We start from the raw sequence: 7,907 nt of genomic DNA on the forward strand, positions 1-7,907 counted from the left end.
GCGTGAGCTGCCGTTTGCCTATTGGGCGAGATGTTCTTACTCGCGAGTGTACTTAAAGGGAGTGTCCTTAAACCGGGGTATGCCTGTAGTTTCTACAAGGGGTTAGCCGACAGACATCCTTATGTTTTGTTTGTTAATGATAATACATCTTTGTCCATTCTTTATCGAAATCTTACTACCTGTGTATTTCTTGGAGGGATTTGGAGGGAACAGCATAAGTTTAAGGGCGAGTAGTTCCGCATGAGAGCGGGGGACAGACATGCCAGATTCACTAAGGTGCAGTACGGGATATCGAAACATGATCCTACATTAACATTGACCTGATTGTAGGATCGAGGTGGGATAAACCATATTGCACCATAGTACATTTCCCCCAGAGAGAAAAAGAATTGTCTCTCTCAGGCAATATCGGGGTTTAATGACTAGGCTCCATTATCTTTCGCCTTCAGTGTCCAATTTAAAACTTGCATCTGTATTCAATACGTCTCTGAAATCCAGCTTCCAACTGACTCAGCTTTGTATTTATCCTTTAGTGAAACGTAATGAACTTTCAGCAGATTGCTTCACTCTCAGCATCAGTTCTAAGAGAAGAAATGCAGAACTGTCAGATACTTTCTGGATCAGTGTCCCGAAGGAAGAAATTCTGTATACGTGTTGCGAGACTAGACACCTCACGAGAAGATAGCCAGTCTCAAGACACACTAATGTCATCAATCTAACGCATGGGATAAATCTTCCTCTGTCGGTACGGATCTTCAGTGGAAATCAGAGTATATATATATATATATCTGTGGGTGGGTTTTCTGGCTATGCATCTTAACCCTGGCTGTGCTTAAAGCTGTGAACATGCAGCACGCTTAAGCCTATAGGGAACCATGTTAAAAATGGTTTTGAAGCAAAAGGTGACACTGTGTGCTCATTTGCATGTCATTTCCCAGAATCCCTTGCTGCAGTGGAAGTGCTGTGTGCTTGGTGATAATGGTGAAAGGCGGGGTTGTTATATATATATATATATATATATATATATATATATATATATATATATATATATATATATATATATATATACTGAGTTAAGTTATGGTGAGTAAAAAAAGTGACAAAAACCCTCCACAGGAAAGCAAATGTGCAAATATAGCTGTATGCTCATCTGCATGTCTTAGGCAGGTCTGCAACCCCGCCTTTCCCCATTATCACCCAGCATACTGCACTTCCACTGCAGCAAGGGATTCTGGGAAATGACATGCAAATGAGCACAAACCGCAACGGATTTTTCATGGAGAAATATTGAATCGGAGTACACTTTATTTTTCTCTTTAATAAATCAGACACAGTATAATATTGTGCCAATTTGAGGAAACTATTGCCTTGATATATATGGAGCACCCCCCCCCCCCCCTGCGTGAGGGATAGGGGGTACAGTGAAATTGAGGTAAATAGGCAGTCTTTGTGCATTTGACAGGGTTTATACCTGCTCAAAAAGGGTGTTAGCTCAGTTAGCAGTTAACCTGTACATCTCAGGCTTGTTATGGTGAATCAGTGCCGGCTTGTAGTAAGGAGTTAATAACAGATAGGAGGGTGCCAGGAACTTTATCACTTGAGTCTTTATTGATAGCAGCATATCCATACAGATAAACAGGACAGGTTTTCTCTCATTCTTGCGACTCTGGTAATTAGCTTCCTCTATAACTACCGGCAGGTGTTGCCCACTCTCCTTAGAGCTCTTGTGTTCCAGGACTGATCAGGGGATTTAACCCTGATGGCCTCTGCATAGACCCCTCTAGTAAACTAGGTAAGGGAACCCCCCCCCCCTTCTGATAGCCTAGACTCGCCAATGTCCTGATTCTTGCGGACCCCCCTAACACTGGGAACTTGCCCTGGGATGGGAAACAATAAAGGAGTTGCCTGCTGCTTCACGGGCCAGAAAAGCCTGGAGACCTCCCTGGAACCATCCTAGGTCCCACAGGATCTTCCTGATGTTACATTTGTAGCAGGGTGCTACATATACATGTGTAACAGGTGTTCCCCCACCCTCTGGGAGATTCCTCCATTACACGGTGTGTTGCGCTGGTTACCTGCTGGCTCACAGGATCGCTGAGTTTCCGCCGGTGTTAGTGGGGAAGACAGGACAGGCTTTTGGGGGTGGTGGTTGGTTCTTTCTCACTGGTGCGGTGCCTCCATCTCTTGCAGGCTCCAATAGTAACGCAGGCAATTCCCGCAGGAGAACTCTGCTACTCCCCGTGATTAATTGCAGTCTCAGGCAGGAGTATATTATAAAACTGGAACACTTTATTCTTTACCAACATGGTAACAGCATACAACTGGTACAATGCTCTTGTACCTCCTCCGGATGGTCCCTGGAATCAACCCCCAGGCTTGGGCCCAAGAGTCTATCCTAGCTCTTCCCTCATCCCCTGATGGGATGAGGGTTGGTTGTCCCGCTCCCCTCAGGGAGGGGATGGAGTCTCAGAGCCCTGACTCCACACTCCCTGGAACACTCTCTCTCAAGGGAGAGACCAGCCACTACATTGGGTGGTGCAGCTCCTTATGTACCCTGGGGGAGGGTTCCAGGTCTGAGCCCCTGATTGGGCAGAACACAGACCTTAGGCCCACCTCTCCCTTGTCACTCGGGATTGATCCTAACACTGCCTGCGCTGGTACCAGGGCTTACATAAGTGGAGGGATTCTGACGGTTAACATCAGTTCGGGCGTACTGGTTCCTAAAATTTTCTCAGTTCGCCGAAGCGATCAGCCCTACCTTCCCCCTCAAAACTTCTCTCTGTGTCCTGCTACTGTGCTCTCTCTGCTCTCTCACCTCTCTCCCCTTCACGGTGCCGACTCGGGGGGGGTGGTACGGTTTATGGAAGCCCAGAGTATGCTTAGCCCTGCTGCGCAGGCGCTGTGAAGTGGGAACCCTGGCATCACTTCAACAAGCTTGGAGAAGCTGCTTGCTGCTGCTCCGTTCCTGACTTTAACATTTGTATATGCACTGGTTGCAGCCTACGCTTAGGTACATATGTCTTGCACTGGTTCCCCCTGGTCTCTCCCTCCCCCCCCTGGTCTCTCCCCCCCCCCCCCCTCCCTGGCCTCTCTCCCCCCCCCTCCCTGGCCTCTCTCCCCCCCCCCTCCCTGGCCTCCCCCCCCCCCCCCTGGCCTCTCTCCTCCCCCCTCCCTGGCCTCTCTCCCCCCCTCCCTCATCTCTCTTCCAGCTCCCTGGTCCCTCTCTCTTCCCCTCCCTGGTCTCTCTCTCTTCCCCTCCCTGGTCTCTCTCTCTCCCCCTCTCTGGTCTCTCTCTCTCTTCCCTCCCTGGTCTCTCTCTCTCTCCTTCTCCCTGGTGTCTCTCCCCCCTCCCTGGTCTCTCTCTCTCCCCCGTCTCTCTGTCTCTCTCTCAACCCCCGTCTCTCTCTCTCCTCTTTCCCCGTCTCTCTCCCCCAGTCTCTCTCTCCCCACCTCCCTAGTCTCTCTCTCCCCATCTCTCTTTCTCTCTCTCAACCCCGTTTCTCTCTCCTCTCTCCCGTCTCTCTCCCCCCAGTCTCTCTCTCCCCCGTTTCTCTCTCTCGCCGTCTCTCTCTCTCTCAACCCTGTCCCTTTCTCTCCCCGTCTCTCTCCCCCTATCTCTCTCTCCCTCCCCTGTCTCTCTTCACTCTCTCTCCCGTCTCTCTCCCCCCTGTCTCTCTACTCCCCCGTCTCTCTCCCCCCACCCCTCCCCCACCCCCCCTGTCTCTCTCTCACTGCTAAAAAATTTGAATCCCACCACTGGCTTACATGTTAGGCAGGGCAGATTAGTAACCAAAAAGAATACATACACATGCTATACAATTAAAATAGTCAAATGTGTAGGGAATCCTGTGTTTACATTTTAGCTTAAACCTTGGTGGCTGAGAAGGGGTTACGACTAAGGCCCCGCTCCCTCAGTGAGTGCGCTGACAGGCAACTAACCGCTACCTGCGGGCTGTAGGGAGCGGGAGCCGGAGCTGGAGCCAGAGCGGGGGGCGTGGTTTGAGCAGGGGGCGTGGTTTGAGCGGGGTGTGTGGTTTGAGCGGGGGCGTGGTTTGAGCGGGGCGCGTTGTTTGAGCGGGGGGGCGTGGTTTGAGCGGGGGGCTCTCGTGCTGTCGTACCCCCCCCCCCCCCGTTGATCCCTCTCTCACTCCCGGAGCCCCTCACACTCTGAAGCCAGGCACAGAGGCACTCACACACACAGGCACTCACACACTCACACACACACACAGGCACTCACACACTCACACACACACACACACAGGCAAATACACACAGAGGGGTGAATCAGAACGGGGGGGTCGGAGCAGGGGGTGGGAATCGGAAGGGGGATCGGAGCTGAAGGGGGAAATCGGAACGGGGGGGGGATCGGAGCACAGGGGGGAATCGGATTGGCTGCTCGGATGTCACGTGACGCGACACTCGCCAAAACCACAAGCTCCTTGTTGCTCCGGCTGGCTGACGAGTCACAGCACGCAGTCAGCCACGCCGGAAGGAGCCAGCGGGGGCATCTAGAACGGGGGCAAGCAGCTGGTGGCCCCCGGCCGCAGTGGGGACCAAGGCCTAAGGCAGTGTTTTCCCAACTCCTGTCCTCAGGGAACCCCAAAAGGTCAGGTCTTAAGAATATCCCTGCATATATATCATCAATGTGAGGTTGGTTTATACTTGCTTTGCAATATTTCTATGCTGGGTAGGTTTACCATATACAGTACATTTTAAGTTATGGTGGGTGAAAAAGGCAACAAAAAGCCTCCACCGTTAACATATAGCCAATAAAGAATATCACTTGTGATCACATTCACATGTCTTAGGCTGCGGTCCCAGTGACTGCCACAGCGCACGCCTCTGCGTGCACTGTGCGCACAAGCACCGGCCCCCCAGTCACTCAGGGCCGAGTACATGCGTCGGCGCACATTCAGCCGCCGCGCTGTACTGCAAAATTCCACACACTCAAAAAAAAATTTGTGTGGATATTCTGGATCCAGGGTCATGTCTGGGGTATGAATGAACCCAGCTAGCTTCAACTCAACCCTCTTTCCAACGCACAACAAGTCCTGTATATTTTCTTCACTTTATTTAGGAAAGCAGCAATAAAAACAGGCACTTGTGGATAAGATGTTTGTGTTGGAAAGGTGTGTCTCTGTGGATGCTTTGTAGTTAAGGGCAGGTGAAAAGAATTGGCCATGCCATAGGGGTGTAACATGAATGTCCTCACTCTGCCAATGTCAGGAAGTAAAGACAGTGGGTACTGCTTGTGACACAGGGATAGGGGTCAGGCCAACTAACTGTCAGCAGGGACAGGGGGGAATGGGAAAGCCCATTAACTTGGAGGACCAGGGGTGTGACAGACTGGAAGGAAAAAAGGCAACATAATGTATCCATTCCATCTGCACTGGGAGTGAAACTGCAAGGAAAGTAACATCCAAATACAGCTAGCAGGCAGAACTGCCAAGGGAAGGGGGGGGGGGGGTGAAACAGAGAAGGAAGAAAATGGGTATTTCTGTTCCATAACAGTGGAACTTGCGACGGAGCCGTGGCCACGCCCCCGCTGGCGGTTTCAGCCAATGAGGGCGAACCAGCTGCGTACGGTCATGGCCACGCCCCTGCAAAAACCCGACCACGCCCCCTCCCTTCGCAACCTCTCCCTCTCTCCTGAAGACCGCAGATCGCGGTTAGCGCTGTGCACGCGCCGCCCCCCTACCCCCCGCCGGGCTCGCGTGTCACGTGATTGACTGGGACCGCAGCCCTAGGCTGCGTCCATAGAGAGTGCAGCCGTGCGGAGGCGCGCGGAGGCTGAGGGAAAGCGGGGCCATAGTACTTGTGCCGTGGGGGGCATTCCTGGGGGCGTTCCCAGTGACGTCACGGAGCTGGTTCGCCCACATTGGGCAAACCTCATGTGACCGCCCTATCGCGCGTAAATTAGTTTCGAACTGATTTATCACGCATCGCGCGCCCCCCTCCTGCGTCCGTGTGGTCGTCCATTCCATGGACGCAGCCTTAGACAGATCTGCAACCCTAGGTGATAATGGTTGAAAGGCAGGGTTACAGACCTGTCTAAGGCTTCGGCCAGGCTTACCGCAGGCGTGTCTGAGGCGCGCTGAGGCTCAGGGAAAGCGGGTGGTTTCCCTGGCCTTGCGGTTGCTTGCCCGGCGCGCCATCAGGGGGAGGGCCGGGGGCGGGCCAATTGCGTCACGGAGCTGGTTCGCCCTCATTGGGCGAACCGCTCACATGACCGGCCTGTCGCGCCGGCAAGCGGGGGAATTTTAAATTCCCCTAAGACCTACGCTTCGCGCGCTTGCGGAAGCGCAGGTGAGCCCCTACTAAAGCCGCTGTAGGGGCTCAATGCTGAGTGGGAGCACGCTTCAGCGCGCTTCCGCAAGCAAGCACTAAACATGGCCGAGGCTAAGGATGAGTCCACGCTGGTGCTGAGTGTGCTCATGTAACCGCTCCAAGCGCCGCCCGCTCAGTGAGCTCAGCGCTAGCGGGGACGCAGCCTAAGGCCTCGGGCATGGTGCCTGGTAGGCGAGGCAGTGAGCACGCTTTGGGGGCGGAGGCGGGGCGGAGGTGTGCGGGAGGCGGGGCTAGTCCCTCGCTCCCATTGGATGTGAGCGGTCACGTGACTCGCGTGATGTCTACACAATTTTTATAATGGTAGGTAACTTTATAAAAGGTCAGGTCTGACGAAGGGTGGTTGTGTGTTGTCTCCCCCGCCCTGAAACATTGTGTATTTCTGATCTTAATGCTGTGAATAAATGTAGCTAACAGTGGTTCACGCTACAAGTGGTTACATTTTCCTGGTGCGGCGGGCGCACAGTGAACTTTCCATTAAAAAAAAGTATTATCATAACCTGTAGTAGCATCTACATTATACATAGTTTTAATGAGGAATTAATCGATCAATTCTTCTTAAGGTCTAGTTACCTGTATGAAAAGATAATGAAGTGGATTGGGAATTCCAGATCCTGTATTCAAAGACAAATCTGCATTTTTACTTCTCATCATATGGGGGAATCATGACTATCGTAGTTGAAAGAGAATTTACTGATCTTCATAAATGAGAAATAGCATTTTCTAAATCCAATTTATATAGAAATACACTGGAAGCCTGAGTAATAAGGATTTTGTGATTGGGAAGACAGATAAAAGCCATTTTATAATAATATTTGACTTATAAGAGTTCTAGAATGAATATTGAAGTAATTAAATGTGCTTGCAAACGTCTAACTATGCAGCCCTGTTAGAATTTAATTGGTATTACATTTACTTTTAAAAATGAAACATAGATTTAAAAAAAATACATTTTAAAGTGTCACTGATGCCTAAAACCATTGTGATCTAATGATAGTGTCACACTATGGACTATATTTTTTATAAGGTCGCTTTGGCCCCCAAAACCCAGAAAACAAATTGGTTTAAAAACAGCACAAAGAATAATTCAAATACATGTGATTTCTTTCTTTATTAAATCTGTTATTGAAGAGGCAGAAGCCGATACAGTAGTACTGCTGATACAATAATAATAGTTTGTTCGTGTATATTTTGTGTAGATTGTGTAGATTGTTTGTGTAAATTTTGGTGCCTGAGGCACAGGGAGATAAAGTGACTTGACCAAGGAGAGAGAGAGAGAGAGAGAGAGAGAGAGAGAGAGAGAGAGAGAGAGAGAGAGAGAGAGAGAGAGAGAGAGAGAGAGAGAGAGAGAGGAGAGAGAGAGAGAGAGAGAGAGAGAGAGAGAGAGAGAGAGAGAGAGAGAGAGAGAGAGAGAGAGAGAGAGAGAGAGAGAGAGAGAGAGAGAGAGAGAGAAATAATAATAATAATATATGTAGGAGCATACATGTGTGTATAATTAATTGATAATATAAATATATGTATGTTCTATTATTTATAAACATTATTAAGTATTATGTTTTATT

Source organism: Ascaphus truei, chromosome 6, assembly GCF_040206685.1.
Source record: "Ascaphus truei isolate aAscTru1 chromosome 6, aAscTru1.hap1, whole genome shotgun sequence".
NCBI lineage: Eukaryota > Metazoa > Chordata > Amphibia > Anura > Ascaphidae > Ascaphus > Ascaphus truei.